Raw genomic sequence first — 24,101 nt, forward strand, 5'->3', positions numbered from 1 at the left:
GAGGATCTGTCTGAGTGCCATCTTCTCTGAACACCTAATTTTTGAGCAGGCCAATTGCACCCCTTCTCTGATGTGCAGCTGTGGCACCGTAACGACTCACAAAGCACCCTCCTTGGGTGCCCTCCTGCCTCCACGAGAGCAGCCATGGCATCTCACCACCCTGCTCTGCTTCACCCCTCCCTGACCTAAACCGCTCTCAACATCCTGATTTATTAGGCAAGAGAACCTCGAGCAACTTGTTTTTCAAGTCAGATGCTTATTGGCCATTATCCACTGCCCCAGAGCTGAGCTCTGCCTTCTGGAGCAGCTGAGCCTTCTGATGGGTCACTTTTGTTTGTCTGAAATTTGACTTGGGGGACTCGGGAACGCGAAGATGGACTTTTTTTTTTTTTTTTTTTTTTTTTTTTTTTTTTTTTTTTTTTTTTTTTTCCCTTGTGTTGAAAATGTGGATGGAATTCAAAGCAGGTGAGGAAGGAAGCTGTGAAAGATCTGGCTGTTATTCACCTTTATGGGGCAACACACGTGATGAAAAGGGGGAGAGGAGGAAAATACATCACTGGTAATTGAGACAAGCTGCATGGAGAGAGGAACCCGCAGAAGGCAAGAGAGATTCCTGTGCTGGATTCAAAATGCAGGTAAACAACAACCTCATCTTTGTGGGCTTGGATGCCCACTGGTGAAGCCTCCATTTCTCCTTCTTTTTCATGGATAGGAGTGAGGACGTGTGGCTCGAGCTCAATGAGAGCAGGTGCTGGGTGTGAAACCCGGAAAGTGAATTTCTGTTCCCTTTATCTCCACCTGCTCCTGCTCCCCCCATCCCTAATTGAGATCTGCTGCTGAAGGAAATGCGGAGGCAGTTTGGGGGAGGTGGGTAGAGATGGTTTTTAATAATACACCTGTTGAAGGCTCAGTGTGTTCTGCCTAATCCTTTGTTTGCCCTCTTCCTTTATCGACTCCGTCAATGCAAACGCTCAATTTAACAAACGGGAAACAGGAGGGAGCAGCAACACAGGGAGTTGTGGAGCTTCCCCTCCTCGCCCTGATCAGATCTCTCCAGGCTGGAGTGCATTTTGAACTTTGGAAAATGTACAGGAAGATGAGGGCTGCCATTAGATGTCATGTTTAGTTTCCTCTGCAAGGCTGTAACTCGGGCATGGCTGGGTATCACAGCGGTGGGACGTGCGTGGATGATGATTCCTTTCTGCTGGAGTTTCATTTTGCAGGATACACCCCAGGACTGCCTTGCTATAATAGAGGCAGTGGTACCTGTGAGCCAAGCGAGGGATTGGGAGCAGTTCAGAATTTCCATTTATGGCCTCCTGATTTTGGAGTGGGGATTAAAAAACAGGGAAAGGGGGCGATGAGTCCATGCCCAGGGCACTGCTCCTTCTGCTGCCTTAGCGGGTGAATAAGGGGATTGATGAGGGGATTCAATACAGTTTTCCTGAAGAAAGGAACTTTCAAAACTTTCAAAATCAAGTTTGAGGTGTTTGGCTTTGATAGCCACTCTTTAGCCCATACCCAGAGTGTCCATCACTGCAGTAGCTCACCAGCTTTAGCCCAAGGTGTGATTCTGTGATCAAAGTGCAGCCTTTAACCAGCCTGGAGCAGCGAGTTGTTTCTCAGCATCGTTTCCCAGTGACACTGTTCTCTCTGGGGGTGGGATTGTGATTCCATCCATCCTTGTAGAAGGCATTAACTCGAGGTCAAATCAAGTCCTGCCTGTTCCCTTCTCACCAGGAAATGACCCGAAAATCAAGTCGAGTTTTCTCCTTTTCATTGACCTTATAGTTTAAAACAACTTTGTAATGAAACTTTGTAGGGCTTTGGTTCATCATGATATTTTGTTTAGAAAAACCAAACGAATCCCTCCTACCCTGTGTAAGTGCCATGAGCTGATTGCCTCAGCACTTACTGACTCTGAACCACTGCAGACTCAATCCAGTGGGGCAAAATAAAGCCCAAACAATGTCCCTAAATGTGTGTGTGTGTGTGTGTTAGAACTCACCTCTGGAGTATTTACTCCAGTAAACCACTTGTCCAAGCACACGTTTCTGGGTCTGCACTGGCACGGAAAGCACGTGGGAAGGTGCTGCTTCCAGGGGGCTCACGTGGATGAGGAAGGGTTTGCATCACGACAGTCCCACTCTCTTTCAGAACTGTTCAAATGCCACCACAGGCAGCAGACAATTAGTGCTCTGACTCGGAGCTGTTTGGGTGGAGCAGGATAATTCCCAGTTGCCAACTTTCTTCTCGGTTTCCAGGCTGACTTTCAGCATCTCTTTGTTTCGTGCAGCACGACTTTCTGAGTAATAGGAGATGATTTACTTGATGTTATAGCTAAGCTTTGATGAGCTCAAAGGTGAATCTTCAGTTTTTCAAGAGCATGGAGCTAACATGCAAAACTAAACACCCAAACCCACCCTGGGTTTGCTGCTTGCCAAGCTGTTGACTCCCAGAATGTCAATCCCTCAGCAAAATGATTTCCACTACGCAGTAAATGAGCTTAATTGCTGCTTAGATATCCAGAAATTTTTATTGTAGTTGATATATTTAATGTATTAAATATTTATACATATGAATATTATATATTTGTTGAATGATTTATATGTGACATTTATTGTATTTATTTAACACAATATATGGTATAAAATATGATTTGCCCAGGGTTGGATGTCCCTCTTGGAGTCACCCAGGAGTGACATTTTGCTCATTATAGCCAGTGTGGCTTCAGCATCTGCCAAGTGGTTTATGGTATCTCCCTTTTCCTGTGAAAGTCCTTGTATTCCAGTCACTTCTTGGTCTTCTTGGCATAAACTGAGCAGATTAAATTATTTAAGTCTGGGTGACTCTTGAGTAATATTTACAGGATCAGGTCTCAAATATCCTCTCTTCCTTCCCATCAGATCCGTGCTGGGGCAGTGTGTGCATGGGATACTCATGGAATCACAGAACACTTTGGGTTGGAAGGGACCCTCAGGATCCTGTAGTTCCAACCCTCAGCTCTGGGTGGGTTAACAGGGTGGCAAATGCAAATGAGGGAATCGATGTGCTGTGTGCACGTGGAAGGATCAGCCTCTTCCCCTGTGTGCTTGTACATCCAGATTAGGTGTGTTACAATAAATCAATGGACTCAATTCCTCCGGAGCTGCTGGAGCCAAGGCAGGACTGCAGGGATGGATAAAGCCGAGGTTTTATCACTCTTTCATCAGTAAACATTGCAAATGATCGATTAGACAGGGAAATGTTCAGGACAGCTCTGGATTATCGGGTTGTCAGATTCTTCAGCCTCTCTGAACTGCACTGGGGCTGCCAGGGGTGCTCCAGGCGAGGAGCATCTTATCCCTTGGCAGGACCGAGGGGCTTCCACCCCTTCAGCATCCTCCCTGCCAAGGGTGGGGTGTTTCTCATCCCACCAGCTCCCAGGCACGCTGCAGTTACCGAAACGAAACAACTTGAAAAAAATATCTTGTCGAACGGCACCGATTTGGAATTAATCACAATTTTAATTTGACAGAAAACGATCCCTGCGACGTCTCCTCTTCCCCACCCACCCACGGAGCCCGCTGCAGGGTGTCTGAGGGAAATGAGACGTGCAGCCTGCCCTGCCTGGTAAAAGCCTGTTTAAGTGATCAGCCAGAGACTTGGGTGGAATATTAGGCAGTAAAACAGGTTTTCTAGAAAATGAGATTGCCCCTGGCACTGGTAAATCCATTCAGAGATTCACGGAAGTCGGGTGGATATGGTGACATTTGGGAGGCAATAGGTATTTTTCTTTCTTAATAGTTCTGATATGGAGAGACTATAAATTAAGCAGTTTTCAAATGCAGAACCTGATCCTGCTCTTGTCGTAGTTTTCTACCTGCTTTGGTCTCACTTATTTAATAGGTTTTGATACTGGGAGAGAAAGCTTGAATGTCATTTTTGAAATAACACTAAAATCCAAGCATCTTCCCTGCTTTCTGGTAGGGTCCATGCGCATGGGGAGTGACTGGCTCTGCTCCATCCAAAACCTGGTGTTTTAATGGGGGGAGAAAAAGCAAAACAACGTTACCCAGGCCATGGGGTGATGATGATGACGATGATGCTTTTGGCCTCGGACATGTCTTGAGACGGATCCTCATCCCGGCAGTGCATTTAAGACCCCTGTGATGGATCTCTATCCAGGCTGGTTGCTTTACCCAAATGCTAATTTCTCTGAATGAAGTGAGATGGGAGATCTGTGCAGTGTGTCGTTTTAGTAAATTAAGCGTTACAAGTGCTGCTGCCACCCTTCCCCCCTCGCATATGTTCCCACTTTTCCCAGTATTAAAAAAACAAATAGTCTGCAAAGCAAAACTCTTGAATCTTACTGCCTCCCAAAGCAGGAGAAGTCTCGTGTGTTGTAGATACCAACTGGCTACTGTTGGTCCTGGTGGTACAGAATGGGACCATAATAACCAGATCCTGCATGTTCGTGCCTCGTCCTCGCTAGATTTGCTGTTAAATATTGCTGTGCTCAAGGAGGAAGAAGTAAATAAATGAAGCTTTTTTTTTTTTTTTCCCCTGGGGCTGCAACAGCTCCTGGGAGGATTTGGATTCCTCTTGCCTGTGATTAAGTGTCTGGTGTGGGCCTGAGGAGATGAACCCCAGCAGTGGCAGAGGACGTGGCTGTGGTGGCCTCCTGGCTAATGCAGTGGGATGTGAGTCTGGGAAAAGCAGGATATTTCTATTCCTGTCATCCAATAGTTTCTTCAGAATTGGAAATGAAGGAAATTAAAGAGGTTGTTCAGCCTGGAAAAGAGAAGACTCTGGGGAAACCTTAGAGCCCCTTCCAGTGTCTAAAGGGGCTCCAGGAGAACTGCAGAGGGACCTTGAATAAGGGCTGGAGTGACTGGACAAGAGGGAACAGCTTCCCACTGCCAGAGGGCAGGGTTAGATGGGATATTGTGAAGAAATTCTTCCCTGTGAGGGTGGGGAGGCACTGGCACAGGTTGCCCAGAGAAGCTGTGGCTGCCCCTGGGTCCCTGGAAGTGTCCAAGGCCAGGTTGGACAGGGCTTGGAGCAGTCTGGGCTAGTGGAAGGTGTCCCTGCCCATGGCAGGGGGAGGAACAAGATGGTCCTTAAAGTCTCTTCCAACCCAAAGCATTGTGTGATTCTGTGACTTCTTCAACTGTGCCAAGCCAGGAGTCCTGCAGGGAGGAGAGCAAATGGTGCATGGCTGGCAGGAGCAGAGCAAAGGGTCTTTCTGGGTCTCAGGGTGGATGCAGAGGAGGTGTGAAAGGCAGCCCAGCACTCCAGCCTGGCACAGGGTAGTTGCATTCAGGCGTTCCCCCCCACCCCCGTCTGGCCCTTCGTTATCTGCTGGTAAATCCAGAGGAGCTTTGCTGGCTTTAACAAAGAGCAGACTTGGCATCCCTGGGAGAGACTGATGCTCCAACAGACCTGTCAGAGAACATGGCCTGTTTTTTGGGAGGTGCTGAAGGTAACCCCAGCATCAGCCGAAATCCATGGGAGCTGCAGGCGTTTGCATCCCTGGATCTGAGCGAGGATGTGCTGGCTCCCTGTGCTGCCCAGCTCCCAGTGATGTTAAGAAGCTGTTGTTAAGCAAACTGTTCCAGCCTCATCCTTGGGGTGTGTGCCAAGGTTCAGCCTGGTGCAATCTGAAAAGGGAAGATAGAGAACCTGGGAAGCAGAGATCCATCACGGAAGCACTGACAGTTGCTTAACTGAAATATTTTCGGGCCCTGATGGCAGGATAATTTTGTATATCTGACTTTATTTTTAGAGTGTGATTGATAGCCTCAAAGAGGGAAGAGGAAAGCTGGAATTTTCTTCCAAAGGAGTCTACAAGCCCAGGTTTCCTGTTGTGCCATGTTACAGTTCCTTTTAACACAATTCTCGTTCCTGATTAAAATAATTCAACGTGCAGCCAGCGGGAGGTTGAAGCGGTTAGTGCAATGCAAAGTGTAATAAATGTTTCAGAAGGCAGGGGAAAAATATTTAGCAAATCTGGAGTCGAGTCCCATCTCTCTTAATTTGGCCAAACAAGGTGGTAGATAAAGCTTCTGCTTTTGCAGAGCAGGAATTTCAATTACTCGCAGGAAGTTTGCAGATTAAGAAGAAGGAGGTTAACAATGAAAATCATTTCCTTCGGTTTGGAGTTCTGCAACGTGATTTAGCAGTGATTAAAATGATAAGCAGCTCCACAGTCCTTGCCAGTGCCTGTGCACTCCAGTTATTTATGGCAATGAGTGTTGGGGAGCAGGACTCACTCCTCTGCTGCTTTGGTGCCTCCTGTAGCATGAAGGAGTTGTTGGTTCCCATTAGGATTTCAGCCAGGGCCTGTGCAAGCAGAGAGAAGATTTAAAGAGGAGATTATTTAAAGATAAAGGCTGTAGGAGTAAGACATCAGCTTGTGGAAGAAGGTCTGACCTTCTGCTCCGCATGGGCAGGGGCACAGAGTGACAGGGGGCAGCTCCAGGTTTGGGATAGGACCCTAGGGAGATAAAGGTAAGAAGCCTGGAGGCAGGAAATACTGGAGTTATTTTTCCTACAGCACATCTTCCTTCTTCCAAGCCTCTCTCTCATCGTTCCTGATGCTCTGCTCCGAGTTGCCCCAATCTCCTCACTGCATTCCTCATGTGCAGTGGCAGAGATGAAGCCAAGACAAGCAGGGAACTTACCCCCAGCTGTGTATCTAAAAGCAGGTTTAGTTAAATTTTTTGGGATGTCACTGGACCCACCTCTGGCTGTGGTTTCACCCAGGCACAGGAGGGAGGCAGCTGACTGGCTCATGGCAGCTCAGGTGCTGAGGGGAGGTGCCATCTCCAACACTTCCAAAGCCTCCTGGCCTCACCTGGACATCCCCAACAAGCTGATACTTCCAGGGAAAAATCAGAGGTATGAGATATCCGAGGTGACTCTGTCACCAACTTTCTGTCATTAGTACAAGCTCAGCCCAGGGAAATGTGATAATGCCAAAGAGACTCTCTGGAGGCTTGATCCAAACCTTGATCCAAGCCTAGATCCAGCCAGGGAGCTCATATTCTATTTGATATAATAAAGAGGCTACAATAAGTCTCTAGGATTGTTCCAAGAAGCTAAACATGAGCCATCCTATTTAAGAAAAACAACAAAAAAAATTTAAAATAATTAAAAATAGTCATTATTTAAGTTGAAATAGAAATTGGGTGATTATATAAATGCTAAAGTGACCGGATATTTGAGGAAAAATGGTTTACTAGATCCCAAAGCCCAGGTTAGTCTACGTTTTGTTCCTCTGGATGCTCCCAGGAGCTTTTACAGGAATGAGTTGATCCAGAGGGATGGCAGGAGACTGGGGGGGTCCAACAGCCCCCCTTGATCCACTGTTTGACATCTCCATCAGCAAGATTTTTAGACATCATATTTGTGCATAAAGCCCAGGGATAAAAAGCTTGTGGCCAAATTAAAAGAAGTTACTGGTGTTTTCAGCATTGTTTCCTTTATTTTCTCTTCTGCTTTTTTCTCACCCTCTCATTAGGCAGCAGCTACTCTGTGGCCACTCTCATTCTCTTCCCATCCGTTGGCTGCATCCATAATCAATCTTTTGAAGCACAAGACCTTTTCCGGGTCTGAATTCTTTGGATTTTATTAAATAAATGTGCATTTGTGTAGAATGGAAACTTTGCTCCTTATCAGGATCATCTGTCTTGGTGAAATGACTTGGAACAGCTGTTGCATGAAGCAAAATCTGATGGAAACACAGGGACTGGGTATAAACACAAACATTAGTCACTATGGAAACTGAAGTTACTGAGAGATGGTTCCAAAAAGCTGTGTTTCTATATGTTTCTTATCCTGACTAAATATTCCAGGGGGATTTTGCCAGCCACTTCATTTCAAGCCGTCTGGGAACGTTCTGCTTGCCTGCATATGAATCACTCGGGAGTAGCACCCCCCCAGCATTTGGGTACCACAGAGCTCCACTGGCAGAATTGATGGGTTATTGATTTATCTCCATTCCTGGAGGCTGGGGAGGGACAAACCAGCGTTTAAAAATATCAAAGCTGCATTTAGGGACTCGTGGAAGTGAGCTTTAGGCTGTGGGTTTAACCCAGTTCCAGCTCCCCATCCCAGCAGCACCGTGGTATGGAGGGTCAGTGCTGGGCTGTAATCTGGATAACTGGGGGGCTTTTCTCCTCCATCTGCCAGTCCTGTGACTTCTCCATGTATTTAAAAAATACATCAGCGAAGGAAGAAGCTCCATCCCCTGCCAGAAGGGCTGCAATTAAAAGCCGGTTCCTCTGTTGACGGAGGAGCTGCATCTTTAGACAACCCTTGGAGACTGTGAGAATAAAAGTGATTACTGGATGAGACTGGCACCCTGCAGAGAGGAGCCAGCACAGGCAGAACACGGTGTTTGCAAGGTACAGCAACCACCACCGTGGGGCAAACAGGGCTCCCTTCGGAGGGAACAACTTGCACAGCCGGAGGTGGCACCACAGCTTGGCGTCCGTGCACAGCCCCCAAACCCCCCTCCAAGGAGACGCTGCTCCTCTGCTTTCTTGGGCCTTCTGCCTCCTTTCTGCAGGAGTTTTAAGAAAATCCTCGGTCTCCATGGCAACTGCTGGCTCCGTGGCACGTGTGGCTGCTGCGGCACACGTGGGGACCGGGGGCCTTCAAACAGGGGTGGGGTGGGGGGGGAGTGCTCAGCACCCAAATCACAGCTGGGGCACTGCCTGCTCTCACCCCCACCCCCAGCTTGAGGGATGCACTCACTTGGCACCTCTTCTCCTGTCTGTTCATAATGTGACACAGGTTTGGGTGCCCGTGGGGAGCAGAGATGTGATTTCTGACCGTGCACCCAGCCCCCTGTCCTCACTCCCCTGCCATCCTTCCCCCTTTGGCTGTCTTGGGTCAGGTGGGGACATTTCTTCACTGAAAGGGTGGTCAGGCACTTGAACAAGCTGCCCACGCTTCCACCATGCCTGGAAGAGTTCAAAAACCTGTGGATGAGGCACCACGGGACGCGGTTTAGCGGTGAACGTGGCAGCGCTGGGGGAATGGTTGGACTCAGTGATCTTGGAGGGCTTTTCCAAACTTACTAATTCTGTGGCCACTATTAATTGCTGAATTCCTCGTGGTGATGCACAGAGGAGCTGAGGACACGTGACAGCAGACCACTGGGTCAGTCACTGTGAGTGAAGGTCTTATCTCTCCCTTGACCGACAGCTGCTGGCAAAATCAATTTTTTCTGGAAAGTTAGACATTGGGGATTTTTTCTCTCCTTGTATCTTTCTTCTTAATTGTTTTGTTACTCATTAGTTTTACCCCAAAGCCCCTTTTTTGACTCAGCCCCTCCTCCACTGATCACCCACACTCATTAGTGGCACTTGAGAGAACAGATGAACACGAGAAGGAAAATAATCCCGAGCTGGTTGAAAAGACAGTTCCTGCTGAATCCGGTGAGATTTGGGTATCTGATTCACTCAGACTCCTCCTCCTCCCTGCAAATCCCAGCCTGGCTGCTCCTGTAAGTCTATCCCATGCCAGGCTGAGCCGAGTTGGCAGGCACAGGGTTCAGCAGAATAAATTATCCCGGCTTGTCAGCTTCTTCCCCCCCCACTCCTCCAGGGATTCATCAGTACTGGGGAGAGGGGGATGCTGTACTTGTGTAACCACGGTGTCTTTGGCCCTGCTGATCATGTCATTATGCCCCCAGCAAACTTTTGGAGCAGATACTAAATAATAATCCCACAAAGTCAGGCCCTTTTAGCACCGGCAGCAGGAGCCGAGCCTGGAATCGGGAGCGCAGGAGGGGGAGGTTTGGGCCATTCAGCCCTTCCAAGGAGCGATTCATGGGATCACAGAAAGGTTTTGGTTGGAAGGGACCTTAAAGATCATCTAGTTCCAGCCCCCCTGCCATGTGCCAGCCAGGGGAGATGTGTCCTGCATAGCTAAATGTGTTCTCTGTGCCATTAGGATGCACGAGGCTGCAGGGACACTGTGTCCATCTCCAACCGGCAGCAGCGGCAGGGTGGGACGGGTTGGGAGTTCTGCTTGATTTGCTTTGCCTTCTCTTCCCCTTTACCAGCCTTTAGGATCCCCCAAAACCCTCCTTTCCAAAATAAAAATATCAAAACTGAAAGTGTAATAATGATTAGAATATTTTTATTATCAAGGGTAATGATAATTACGAAAAAAATGAAGTCTTGTTCATTCACCTCCCTTTTTTATTTTGAATTTGGATTAAATCCCCAGGACCCAGCTCAGCAAAGCACTGCAGTGCCTATTTCAGTGCATCCCTGAGGGAATGTGCCTGCAGTGAGCTCCCAGGTAGGATCACAGGTAATGAGAAGGAGGTGAGAAACATCCCCTGGCAGATCAGGATAGGAGAAAACCCCATGGGAGAAGGGAATCGCTTCCAAAAAGATGGTTTTGTGGTCACTGCTGGTGATCAGCACGATACAGTGGTTGCAGGGGGCTGGGAGCTCCTGAGTGTTTAATCCTGGGGTTTATGAAGCCCCGTGGATTCAGGCTGGACAGTCAGCAGCGTCCCCAAATCCAGCATAATTGGGTCTTTAATCTGCTGAAGAGATTCCTGAGCTGGATACCGATGCTATCTCCTCCTTTGGACGAGGGTGGTACAAAAAGAAAAAGGAGGAAAAAAAAAGAGGCACATGATGTGAATTTATTTGCATCTTCCAACAATAATCCAGTCATTCTGCCCAGGAAATGCCTGTCCTGCTTAATGCCCCTTTATGCAGGGGGGTTTTTTTTATTAGTTTATTTATTTATTTACAAGAGTTTGTTTATTTATTTATTTACAAATTTCTTTTGCCGAGGGGGAAAACGAGAGGCAGAAAATGCCATTCCATTTTTTTTTTCTTTAAATTTATTACGGTTTGTGTCACAAGCAATGGTTTAGCTGGGAGTTGGCTGAGCCCCCTGGCAGGTGGGGAAATGCCAGGTCCTCAAGCTCCATCTCTGCTGCTGCAGAGATCCATTGGAGCAAGTCCCAACACCTCCAAAGCAATTCCATTTCCTACAGCAAGAAATGGCAGCTGTTGGGGGAGGGCACTTCCATCCCACCTTTCTAATAGCCAAGACTCCAGCTCTGTCCTCAAATGCCCCAGAACCCCAGGCAGAAAACTCTGCTGTAACATTTTTCCTCTTTGGTGTAAATTTTATCTGGAAAAGGCAGAATTGGGAGGATTTTGGAATGGGTGCCTTATTTCAACTTCGCCTGCAAGAAACGATCCTGTTGCTCCGAGTAATTACACAATAAATTTGTGAGAGGGATATAAAGCCATAAAAGCAGTGGTAATGGTTTGCAATTTAATAGCTGAATTGTAAATGAATTTTCCTATAGCAGCTTTAATGCAGCGGGCTGCTACAATTAAGAGAACATTCTTTGGGGTGCCTTTAATTTTTTGTTGTTGTTGTTGTGAAGCTCAGTGCCATTAATTCTTTGGTTTAAAGAAACCAAATCGTTAACCACTTCAAGCTGCAAAAGCCAACTTTGGCTTCCTCTGCAGCCAACAAGTTTTTCTCCTGGAAAAGGTGTTTTGGGCCTGTTTGGTGCTGTTATTTTCTTACAGTCATGAGTGTGGAGTTGTACTACACATTGAGCTTATGCCCTTCATCCTGTTTCCATCATCATCCATCTTGCTCCCGTGACGTGTGGCACCTTCTGCCATGAGGGTGGAAAGCCGAGAGGAAGTGGCCATGCAGGGAGACCCTGCCCATTGCATTTGGCATCTCTTTTTTTCTGTAATATCTGATATAGGAGCACATAAATAGGTGTGTGGGGGTATTGCAGTGCCCTGGGTGCTCCTGAACCTCAGAGCTCTCTGGGCAGAGGGGGGTCCCCGTTTTGCTGTGAGGATGCTCCATGCAGAGATGGAGCCCTGTTATTCCCCCTTGCAAGAACTCATCCCCTTCCACAATGCCCATTTTTTTTCTCTTCCCCTTTCCAACCCTTTGCATTTCAAATATCACTCCCAAGCAGCTTGAGCTCTTAGAAATAATTATCCTGGAGTGGGTGCCCCGAGCGCTGCCTCTTCCTGCAGTGGTGCCATCCACAGCTCTCTTGGTTTGCTCAAGACATTCCTCTTCTCCTTCTCACAAATCCCTAATTACATCTCCCCACTCCCACACCAGTGTCCCCTCGGTGGCCTGTGTTTGAAGGAAAATGCTGGGAAATCCAGGATCCAATCTTGGAAGCATCTTTGGGGCGACTGAAATTGTTGCTGGTTGTTGATGGTGTGTAATCACACTGCCAGCGACACCTGCTCTGTCCATGGAGGAGCAGGGAACTCGTGTGTTACAAATGCAAATTGACACAGGCAACTCTGATCTGGCTGCAGTGGGTGATAATTAAAAGGCACAGTCGTGTATAAGGAGCTGATGGAGACCCAACCCTGCTCTGAGGGGCAACTCCAAGTCCCCTCCTCCCACTGCTGAATCCAGATTAGAGGGAGGGTGTAAGACAGTGCATGTCCTAATGCAGCTTTCTCTCCTCTGTATCCTTATTGCTGCAACTTGAACTTCAATTTTAGGAGTTTTTTTTATTCAGCAGCCCTTAATAGTTAGTAATTCATGCTCCAGTCCATGGGTGCAGTGTGTAGATCCCTGCCCTGCTCCCAGCAGGGATCTGACCTTGAAGTTATTCCTCCTCTTAGTCATAAAAAAATCCAGATTGAACGGAGGCAAATAACAGATAAAAATGATTTAGTGAGGATTGGTCTGGAGGTGTGTTCAGTCAGTGCTGGATCAGGCAGGGGTATCCTGGCCTTGCTGTGGGGGTCTGTGGGGCACAGGAGATTTGTGACCAAGCAAAACAGGGGTCCCCAATTGCAGAAAGTGCTGCCCTGCACAGCCAGCAGGGATGGGAAGGTGTTAACTGGGCTGGGATTCCTGCTCCAGAGCCATGGAATCTGCTGGGGGAGGCAGTGGCCGTGGGTGCATTTGCAGATGCAAATGGGGAGCAGGGGAGGGGAACAGAAAATGTAAGAATCCATTGTAAAGCCTGAGGGCACTGCTGAAATCCGAGCTGCTCGGAGCGAAGGCTGCAGCCTGTGCCAGAGGGCTCTGCAGGCACTAAAAAACCTTCAAAACCGTGTTTCTGACAAAATTTAAATCCCTATTTCAAATATCCTGTGTGAACACACCCACGTGAGGTCGTGCCACTTGGCGGATCCGCCGCAACTTCCTCAATTTCCCCGGGGAAAAAAAATCAAGAGAAACTTTTTGATCTTTCACCCAGGGCCTGTCCTCGACCTTGGAATTTGCCACCTGCCATCTCACCTCTCTTGCTCGATCCTGGTGGAACCTGTCACAGCCGGGTGTTTGCTGGGGAGGGAGGTAATTCCTGCAGCCTGGGACGGTGTTTGAACAGCACCCGACACGGGAGCATCGCGGCCCTTTTATCTAACAAGTGCTCCAACAATATAAATATTTAAGCACAATAAACAATTATGATCAAGTTTCTTGGGTGACTGCACACGGCAAGTGAATTTGAAATTCATTTCCCATGGGTATTCAGGCTTCACATTCACTTTCTGTGGATATTCATGCTAATAAAACTTCATTGCACAGAGAGAGAACACAAGAGAGATGCAAATATGACAAGGGCAAATTTGCTTAAGAGTTCAAATGAATATTCACCAACTTTTTATTATTTTTAAGTATTCCTTCCTATTTGCTATAAAAAGATTATTTTATCTTTACTCTCCAAGCTCAGTGAAGCATGTGCTGGAGGTACATTATATATTTCCTTGTACTAATGGAAAGTTTTGTTAACAGCAAGGAAGGAGTAGGTTTAAAATGTGCTTTATCTCCGGGAAATGTCTCTACTAAACCCACATGAGTTCCCACCATCCTGATTAACATCTGTCTTTCAACACATCTTGCAGTTTAAGGCTGGGATCTCCCTGCTTAATCCCGTTTTAAAGCTGCAGATCTCAGATCCGGATCCTGACACCGTTCTTTGCCTCTGATTTTTCTTGCTCGTCTTTCATCTCCCCGCTGCCCTCAGTTATGAGGATGCCAGAGATGCTTTCCCTTCACACAAGCCCAGCTCCCGTTTGGAGGGACGTGGGGGTCACCGTGGCTCCGTTTTGCCTGAGGCAGGGGAAGCACAGTTTTGACATCTTCATTTGATTTCTGTCCTGGAATTGAAAGAGATGCAAATGAGCAATAATGAGTATTTTCATTAAAAGTGTCTAGACATTACATCTGAGAGCAGGATAATGGTGCTGCTGCTTTATATAAAATAGCCTGATTTAGACCTAGCCTGCTTTTTTTGTGTGTGTGTGTCAGAAAAGATAACATTTATTTTTAAAAAAATGTAGTTTAATGTAAGTGAAATTAGGGTAATTGCTAATTATGTAGCTGCAAACGAGGCAGATCTTTATCTTGAGAGGAGCTGGTCTGGTGCGGATTAGGAACCGTTACTTTTAATGGGGTGTCAACAGAAGGCCAAAAAAATCAGTGAAACAGTCCTAAGTCCTTTCTTGTGCTTGTCCAGACATTTCAGGTAGTGAGGGGTGTGAGGGATGGAGCATCACCCCCGTCTCACTGCAGGTCTGGCCTAAAATTTAGTCTGAAAACATAAATGTGGATGTTCAAAAACATATCATGGGTTTTATCACAGAATCATAGAATAGCTGAGTGGGAAGGGACCTTAAAGCTCATCTCCTTCCACCCCCTGCCACGGGCAGGGACACTTCCCACTAGCCCACTTTGCTTCAAGCTCTGTCCAACCTGGCCTTGGACACTTCCAGGGATCCAGGGGCAGCCACAGCTTCTCTGGGCAACCCGTGCCAGGGCCTCACCACCCTCACAGGGAAGAATTTCTTCCTAATATCTTCCTACCATATATTTTTATCTTAATATATATATTTCTTCCTAATGTCATCCTATATATATATTTTTTTTTCCTCTTTTCCTCTTGGCTTGTGACAGAGCAAGCTCCCACCCCCAGCCCTGCATTCCCCACACCCCAACTCACATCTCCATCAGGTCTGAGGTCCCAGATTTTTTTCCAGGCTTATTGTCCCACCCTGGGCCTCCAACAATGTGACAAACTGCACTTAACACCCAACAAAACTTCATCCCGGGGTGTTCGGTGGGAAGAGGGTTTTGTTTTCTGTCTGTAGTGGAAGGAAGTTAATAATACAAAAGCCACCCTAGAGCCAAGTGCTGCAGAATGAAGTCACGAACTTTGGAGGATAAACATATTATCTCCTACAGGCTGCAGTACGTGGGTACTGGAAAAATTAAATGCACTTGAATAGCTTTGCAGATATATATCTCTGTATCCATAAAACCCACTGACAGTGAGCAAACACGAGAGCTTGGCAGTTGTCCTGCTTGCTTTAATTGCCTTTGATGGCTTTTATATCTATCACCTTCTTGAAATCCCTCTGCCAACAGTCCTGCAGTTTCTTGTCCTCGAGACCTTGGGGTGACAGATGTGCTGGTCCCCACAGAATCTCCTGCATCCCCTGGAGCTTCACAGCGTTCCTTAGATTTTTCTAGTGAATCCATCCAGCTGTGATTTTTAAAAATTATTATTTGCTCAGCATTTTGCATCCTTATTTTTTTTGGACATTCCTAGATATTGGCCTTGGCTTTTTCTGAGACCACCCGTAGTTATCCCTCTCTCCACCCTTTATTCAGAGGGTGGGCAGGCCCTGGCACAGGTTGCCCAGAGAAGCTGTGGCTGCCCCTGGATCCCTGGAAGTGTCCAAGGCCAGGTTGGACGGGGCTTGGAGCAGCCTGGGCTGGTGGAAGGTGTCCCTGCCCATGGCAGGGGGTGGAATGGGATGAACTTTAGGGTCCCTTCCCCCCAAGGCCATTCTGTGATTCCATGATAAGAACATCAGCTTTCCCTTGGATCATTCTTGTTCCACCAAGGCACCATTTGAATATATCTCCCTCTTCTCTGGTCCACCAGGCCTGGGGAAAACTTCCCCATTTTCATGAAAAGCTATTAATATAAATATTGTTAATATTAATAAGTCTCACCTGACCTAGCAGAAGGGCTGGTTAATGCTTCAAGCCTTTTCTCATAGAGGACTGAGCTCCTTTTGATATTCCAGCTGATGACCAGTGCTATTCGTCTGGGACCACAGACTGTTCCCAGCAGGAGCTGGGAATCAGCCAGAGGGACTTGTGGCAGCTCACAGCTGGTCAGCCTTACCTGCAGTTGTCCCCAAAGTGTAGGAACTGATCAGGAAGCTCTGACAGCCTTGGGACTTCCCCCAGCTGCAGGCTGGGATGGGAGCCTGGCTGCATGGTGCTCCCCCAGGGGAAAAAAAAAAAGGAGAAAATGTAGGAATAATGGGAAGCATTTTAGGTGATTTTAACTGTCAGATATCAGGAGCAAAGTAAAATGCCCAAGTGAGTTGACAGCAGCTCAATTTGATCCCTGCCATGAACTGACTTAAAGCCCCAATTTTTCAAAGGCTGTTAATCGCCCCGGAATTGATTTTGTACTGAGATATTTTATCACACTTGTGTATTTGGTGTGGTTTGATGTGGGTTTTTTTTAAGTAATCTATGTCCAAGTTAAAGGGACTTTATTAGAAGATGCATTTCCCTTGCCCTTCTCTGGCTGGGTGTTCCATTAGGGTAAATCAGCTCTAGGGGGAGATGAAGGAATTGTTCCTTATTTAACTGGAAAAGTTCAGTGTGTTCCATGGGTTGCAAGTGCCCTTCACACCATTTCAGCCCATCTGTGCCCTGGTTTCCCCGTCCTGTAAAATGAGATCTGCAATATTTTTCTACCTAAACGAAGAAATAAAGTACATGTGAGTTATCTGATCTAAAGGGATTTCTCTCAATCCAGGAAAAGTGTCATTTTTCACAGGGTTGATGACTCCACCAGCCTGTGGTATGAACACTTAAAGACATGGAAACCAGTACACTCCAAGCCCCAAATTCACAGAAGCAATGAGTACATACTGAAGCCTTAAAACACCCTTCTAAATAATGTAATGTGTACATGTAGGAACATTACTCCAGTTTCTCAGCTGCCTTCTCAATGCTGAAACTTCGTCTATATATTGGTGTGTATTTTTAGGTCTTGCACAGGTTGCTGGAGTGTAATTGTAGGTTTGTAATCTTATGCAATACAGGATTAGTCCACCCTGCTGGTAGCATCTTGAATAAAACTAGGAAAAAAGGGGCGAAAAAAAGGCTTGTTTAGTTGTTCCAAAATCCCCAGAGGATTCCTTTGTTGTGGAAGGAACTGGTTTGGCAGCGGGGTGATCCCCAAACCAGGCGTGACCCGGTGTCGGTGCCACCGGCAGAACGAGGGAGGACGATGACACTTACACCAGGGTGTGTGTTCTCTCACTTGGAATGAAAGGGAAAGATGCTCTGCCCTGTAGGAATAAATGGAGTTTTGCTCCTGTCTAAATTGTCCTGTTTGGTCCCTGACACACCCCTGGGAATTTCGTGGTGTTCGTGTGCTCTCTGGGTGGTGGGTGGCAGTGGGGGACACTGTGCTGTGCATCTTAAACCCCCTCTCTGTTACTCTCTGGAGCTCTCTATTTCTGCATTCATTTTAGGATTATTTTAGAGGCATGAATCACCCTGGAAATCTTATCTTTTACTTACATCACAAATATTATAGTAAAAAAATCACATTTCTGTCCATCGTCTTCCTTTTCCAGGATGCTCCATCTGACTCTTCCCGTGGCTCTGCCCTGCAAACCCTGGTTTTAGTTTGGTTTTCCAGGAAGGGAGCAAAGGGCAGTTCTTCCACTGGTTCTGCCGGTGGTGTTTATTGCCACAGTTGAAAGGGATGGGTGCAAATATTTATTCCTGCCTCCTGCCCGATTTAGGACAGTGAACTTGCCTGTAATCTGTCAGGATAAAGCATCTGGAGGGTCATGAAAATGCAAAGGCGTCTGAATTTCACTGTGCCTCTTGCTAATGTCAAATCTTCCTCTGAATTGACTTCCCAGGACAAAGAAGCTGTCAGATGAATGCTGATGCTCTATTAATGGCAGGGTAGGGTGACCCACCCTGGCGTGTCATCACTGTTGCTGAAGGAAACACAGAGGCAACCCATAATCACCTTTCCTGCATCTGTCCCACTAACACCTCATTTAAGTATATATTTGTCTGCTGATTGATCACAGGATTTTTTTCATGGCACCTATTATCCTGCTATCTGAGTGATTTACATTCTCCCTGCTCACTGAAGTTTTCACATGATCCTCACAGCAGTGTCTGAACAGGAGGTAAATCGTGTCTGCAAAGCCAAAGTCTCTGCAGACTTCCCGTTCTCTCCTTCCCAAGAGGACAGGGGATGTCTTGGAGTAACTCAGCAGGACCTGATGTCCCAAATCACCCTGGTAGTTCTGAAAAAACCTAACCACGCCTTTCCCCCTTAATTTGTGATGGGGAGAGGATGGGGAAATGGCATTTCATACAGACTTCACCTGAAGTGACAGGACAAGGGCAGGGTTACATTGTGTAGGAGGAAGAAATCCTTCCCTGGGAGGGTGGGGAGGCCCTTGGCACAGGTTGCCCAGAGAAGCTGTGGCTGCCCCTGGATCCCTGGGAGTGTCCAAGGCCAGGTTGGACGGGGCCTGGAGCAACCTGGGCTGGTGGAAGATGTCCCTGCCCACGGCAGGGGATGGGACTGCTTCACGCAGAGTTTGCAGTGGGGGATACGTTGAACCAGGAGGGTGGACCAGAGTTAGATTTTTGTCAAAGTTTATATATTGACTGCTGAGGTGAGGATGAGGTCACTTGGAAACAGCTGCAGCACGTCAAAACGTGCCTGACTGGGAATTTTAATGGCTTAATTCTCCTCTCAGTTGCATGGACCAACCCCAGCCAGGTGCGAGATGCGCGACAGTTTCTCTCTCTCTCAGAAAGAAAACACCCCAAATTTACACTGAACCCAAACAGCTCTATGTCTAGCAGAGACCATGAAACTCCTGGGTAATTTGCCCTCAGCAAGAAGGCAGAACCCAAAACACGTTCAAAGTTTTGGGTACATGGCAGCGGGAGCTCAGCACTGACGCCGATACCTGCCCATGCAAAGCTGGCTGCTGACGTCTTGCCCATAAAAATTTAAATACAGCTGAACGTACATGGATTCATGGATTGCTGTAATTCATTAAACAAATGTTGGGTTTCACAGTGCTGCGTGTAAAGCTGGTGCCATGGATGCTCTCAGCTGTGAAATATGCTGTGGAAGTCATTTGTTTGCAGAGGGGGTCTAGAAATCTGCTTCCTATTAACGAGAAATGGGTTTACTGGGGAAAAATCTCTGGGATCGCATTTTTCTCTCAATTATCCCTTCTCAGTGGGATTCCTCGAGGCTTGCGCCGGGTAACCGAGATGTGCCTAAGCTGGGGGGTTTGGAGCTGGGGTTTGTTTTGATCCATTAAGCTTGTATCTCGCCGTGGTGATGTAATTCCCCCGGTCTGAGACACTTTATAAACATTAATGGGTTTGTTTTCACGGTCCCGGGGGATGCGCAGGAAGGTCGCCAGGACCGTTTCAACCCACACAGAAACGGGGATGGGGAAAACGTGGCACTGCAGCATCGCAGGGAAAAACAGACTGTTCACTCAGATTTTTAACCTGTCCATGCTTAGCTCTGCCTCATTCTGTTTTAATAACTTATAAGTTAATAAGTTAATAAGTCATTACAGCACAGCAGTACCACATCAGCAAGGTTTGCATTAAAATGCTGCTCTGTATTCCAGCCGGGGAGGGAAAGAGTTGCTGCTCTGTATTTTATGAGTGAGAAGGGGTGAAATGCAGTTATAAATAACAGAAATAATAATGTGACCTTTTGCAGAGGGGGAAAAAAAAATTGTAGATATTATCAACTATTGTGACTTCGATGGGAGTTGCTTGGCAGAGACGTGCTGGAGGAGCCCCTGGAACGTGGGCCTTTCCTGGGGATTGCTGCTGGAGTTTGCTGCTGCCTCGGGCTGCACTGTCTTGGTGATGAACGGCCACACAGACGCCTCTGGTGGCATTTGGAAGGGGCCAAATTTCTCTTTGCCCTACAGTTTGTTATGCCAGGGCATAACAAACTCAAGGCATGGATCGAAAATCCCACTCTGGAGGCCTTTTTTTCCCCGTCCCATTTTGAGGATGTGCTGAAAGAAGCTGCTGATACTCGCAGCCCTTTCAGCTGGGATTGTTCCTGCAAACAGAGATACATGGAGCAGATGAGAAATTAATGTAAATACACAGACAGAAGGCAATTTTTTTTTTTTTTTTGGAGGAAGAGAGGCAGAGGCAGATAAAAAGCGATCAGCAGAATTTACATAAGCCTTCCCCCATCACAGGGGTCATCATTCTGCAGGATGACACATTGAAATTCATTTTTATTAAATTCTGGCTGATTATTTAATTGGAAAAAGAAGGATTTAATTGAATCAAGTCAAAGGGCCCTATTAGATTACGTTCAACCTTAACACAGAAGGCTTTTCCCATTTAGTTAAACTGGTTCCTTTGCATATTGTACATATTAAACCATAAAAAGTGGTAATCTGAATAGCAAATTAAAGGGTTTGGGAGGCCTGAATGGTACTCATGTGCTTCTCAGCCCTTTTTCATCTCCTAAATCTTCTCATATTCTCTTCACTGCACTCCTTAGGTTGAAACAAGAGCAAAGATGAAGGGTAGTGCTCTGAAATCTTCCTCCATCCTGGTTTATTCCATTAACATGTTCTTGAGGAATGGCCTGCCTGGATGTGATGTCACTACAAGAACATGTTGCCCAAAACTGAGGGGTTTTTTTTTCAGCTTTTCAAGGCCCCCTTTGCACCACCTGAACAGATGCTGAGTGTAGCTAAGGCTGAACAGAGATTTGTGACTTGTTGGCATCGACTCAGGTTTCCTGTGCGTCCCTAGGAAATATTCCCAACCTCTCCATGCCTCAACTGCATGGCCAGGGATCCCATCCCTTTGGGACACAGACTTCTTGGGTAGCTGTCAAGCTCCTGGTAAAAGCTGGAATAAGAAAAACAAACAAACCAACCAACCAAAATAAAACAAAACTAAAAAAAAAGCAATTTTGGGAAATTATATGTTTCTAATTTTGGCTCTTTAATTACCTTTTAATTCAATATTTGTTAATTTAAAACTAATGGGAGAAAGGAAATGAAGCACAATTAATTTCCTAAAGTATCATCTCGTCCCAGTTTTGAGTATTCCAGCAAAGGCTTGGCCTTCTGACTAAGAACACAACCCAGTTGGGTTGGGAATGCTTCATCCTTGTGTCTGCACTGCTCATTTTCCAGCAGCTGATACCTCTAGATTGCTGGGACACTCCGTGCTCTTTTCAGGCAGAAGCTTGGAGAAATCAAATTCTGCTCGGAGAGATTGAAATCAATTTTAATGGACTCAGCTGTTCCCTAGTAAGGATGGGAGGAGGCATGGGAAAGGGGGAAAAATCTTTCAAGATATCTTCAGGGGAATTCAGGAGGACTTGCAAGTAGTAATGAAGGTTTTTAAAGCGAGGTTTTTAATTCACACATGAGTCCACAGCCAACTTTAGGACACATTTTTTAAATAGCCAGGCGCTAATGTAGAAATTCTCCTCGTCACTAAATTAAAAAAAATTCCAGCTCTGGCAGTGCAGCAGCTCAACTAGTCTATTATTAAGGTTAGATTGAGTAAGAAACATAATTTGGAATTTGCCTCAGCAGCTAAATGTGTTCTTGGAAGGTTCAAATCAGCTTTAACCTGATTTTTTTATGATAAAAATAACGTGCTGGTACTTTAAAGCCGAGTTCCTTTTTGCCGAAGCTTTAAGTTTTATTCAAGTGCAATGAGTAAGTTTTGCATATACGGTACTGGGATTGCACACTCAGGTTATCTGGTTACATACATAATTCTCTCATTTGCAAGCACAGTTTGCAGCACATACTCATGCAAATTAGGTATGAAACCGGGCATTTATCTTGATTAGAATTCAGTTTCTATATATACTTAAAGAACTTTATCTCATTTGGGGATGGCAGCAGAGATGATGAAGAAGAGAATTTCAAAAATTGCATTTATTCTCCTTGCGGGTTGTTTGTTGGCCCTTCGGGAATTCATTAAGGAAAACAGACCTTTCCACGGATATTCCGAGTGCCCTGACCCAGCACGAGTGCTGGAGACTCTCAGTCAGAAATAACTGTCCCTTGGAAAAGCCACTGTTCCATTTCTCTGAATAAATACTAAATTGCTCTATTGTTTTCCAATATCCAGATGGATTGATCCAGATGGATGTAAGGTCTAGACGCCACTTGATAAGGACTTGATCCTGTTGACTCTTGGAGAACTGGTTGTACCCAGAGCAGGTCTGAGGTTTTGGGGGACCCAGGCTGACTTAGTGATGTTTTTCAGCTGACTGACGTGACAGGTTTACCTGATTTCAGCTCCCTAAAACTGCCCAGGGACTCTGCACCCCAAACCCTCTGCTCCAGCAGAGCCACATCCCTGTACTCCCTGGGGATGCCACCACGTGGGATGATGATGTGCTCCTCTCAGAGTCATCCCTGCAGCTCTCTGAGAAGGGGGACCCTTTTTCATCCTTTTTTGCTGCATTTTGGCTCAGGGCTCTGCAGTGTCAGCGGTGCTGTAGAAGGACACCCTGAAGTTCAAGGAACTGCCACAGATTCTCCGTTTATTCAGCCAAAAGCCTGAATTTGGGCGAATATCGGAGGGTTTAGCAAATTGTGCAGGACTGTTTCTCCCCCCTTCCTTATGGGTCGTGATTTCCTCTGGCTTTTCCCTCGGCAAGAGTCCTTGCTCATCGTCCCAGCTCCCTGCTGAGCTTCCCACACCCACTCCTGTTTCTGTGAGGCTCCCACCCCACACATGGGGGCTCCTGCCCGTGGCATTCCTAAACGATTCATGAACTTCTCCCCAGGTACAGGTGGCTCAGGTGACAACCCCCAGCACGGCTGCCCGCAAGTCATAGAATCACAGAATATGATGAGTTGGAAGGGACCCATCAGGATCACCGAGTCCAACTCCCGGCCCTGCACAGGTCACCCCAAGAATCCCACCACGATTTGGGATGCATGGACAGAGCGGGGAGGTAAAGCCATGCAGGCCATGGTCTCCAAAGCACCTCCTGGGGCTTGGGACAATCTGGTCTAGTGGAAGGTTGGAGGTGGGGTTGGAACGAGGTGATCCTTAAGGTCCCTTCTGCCCCAAATCATTCCATGATTTTATGATCTCATTTCAGTGGGATGAAGCCGTCTGCACGCGGCTGTGGGCAGGGTGGCAGCTCTGCAGGCTTGCTGCAGCCCTGGCAAACACACAAGAGGATCCCTCAGAGGGATGGATAAGGCACAGGGAAACATCCGCGCTCCCTCTAGCAGTCGCCAGCGAACGGATGATACCAATAATTCTCGATTTTTCACCCTGGGTTCGTGCCACACAAACCACCAGCGTAAGAGCTCTCGCACTAACGCTACTGCAGTGGTGACAGCGCTCAGGTGGCTCTCCCTCCCTCGCCGCCAGAATCCTTCCAGGGGGATTTTTGGAGCTCATTCTCCTCCACCTGCCGCAGGCAGCTGCTGGGTACGGCCGCGCTCAGGGGCGAACCCGCGCGCAATTAGCAGCACGGCTCTTCATTAGTGACACTCTGAGCTCGGTGCGGGCACTGCAGCATCCCCGCAGCACCCCTGAACTTCCCGGGGGGCTGCGGGGCGGGGCGGGGGGGATTCGCTCTCAGCGCAGCGCGGGCGCCGCAGGGTCCGTCCGCCCGCCCGCCCCGTGCGGGAGGGACCCGGGACCCGCCCCGCCGCAGCCGCGCTCCCACCGCGCACACCCCGCGCACACCCCGCGCACCCACCGCGGATGCCCTCGGCCGAGCCCCCATCGCGGCCCTGCCCGGGCTGCCGGGGGGGGCAACAGGTAGGGGGTACCCCCAGCCCGCCCCCCCCTCCGTACAACCTGTTCCCCCCCCCCAGTACCCCCTTTGCACAGACCGCCGCTGCTCCCCTTTGCACACTCCCTCTCGCACACAGACCCCCCTTCCCTTTGCACCCCTTTGCGCAGATCCTCGTCCCCTTTGCAGCCCCCGCTGCTTCGCCCCCTCCCCTTTGCACCCCCTTGCAGAGCCCTCCTCCCCTTTGCACCCCTCTCGC

The 24,101-nt window shown here is 47.5% G+C and overlaps 1 protein-coding gene across 1 annotated transcript in view; it reads left to right on the top strand.

The window, feature by feature from the left end:
- Positions 1 to 23,852: 23,852 nt before the first annotated feature.
- KAZN (kazrin, periplakin interacting protein) overlaps positions 23,853 to 24,101 on the top strand; it is an 86,378-nt gene continuing 86,129 nt past the window's right edge. Inside the window, exon 1 of the mRNA XM_027905078.1 lies at positions 23,853 to 23,868. The gene's annotated coding sequence lies outside the window, so the exon portion shown is untranslated. The remainder of the gene's footprint in view (positions 23,869 to 24,101) is intronic.

This window comes from Empidonax traillii, unplaced genomic scaffold, assembly GCF_003031625.1.
Source record: "Empidonax traillii isolate 1590-97213 ecotype Southwest subspecies unplaced genomic scaffold, ASM303162v1 scaffold1117:size266551, whole genome shotgun sequence".
In the NCBI taxonomy this organism is placed as follows: Eukaryota; Metazoa; Chordata; class Aves; order Passeriformes; family Tyrannidae; genus Empidonax; species Empidonax traillii.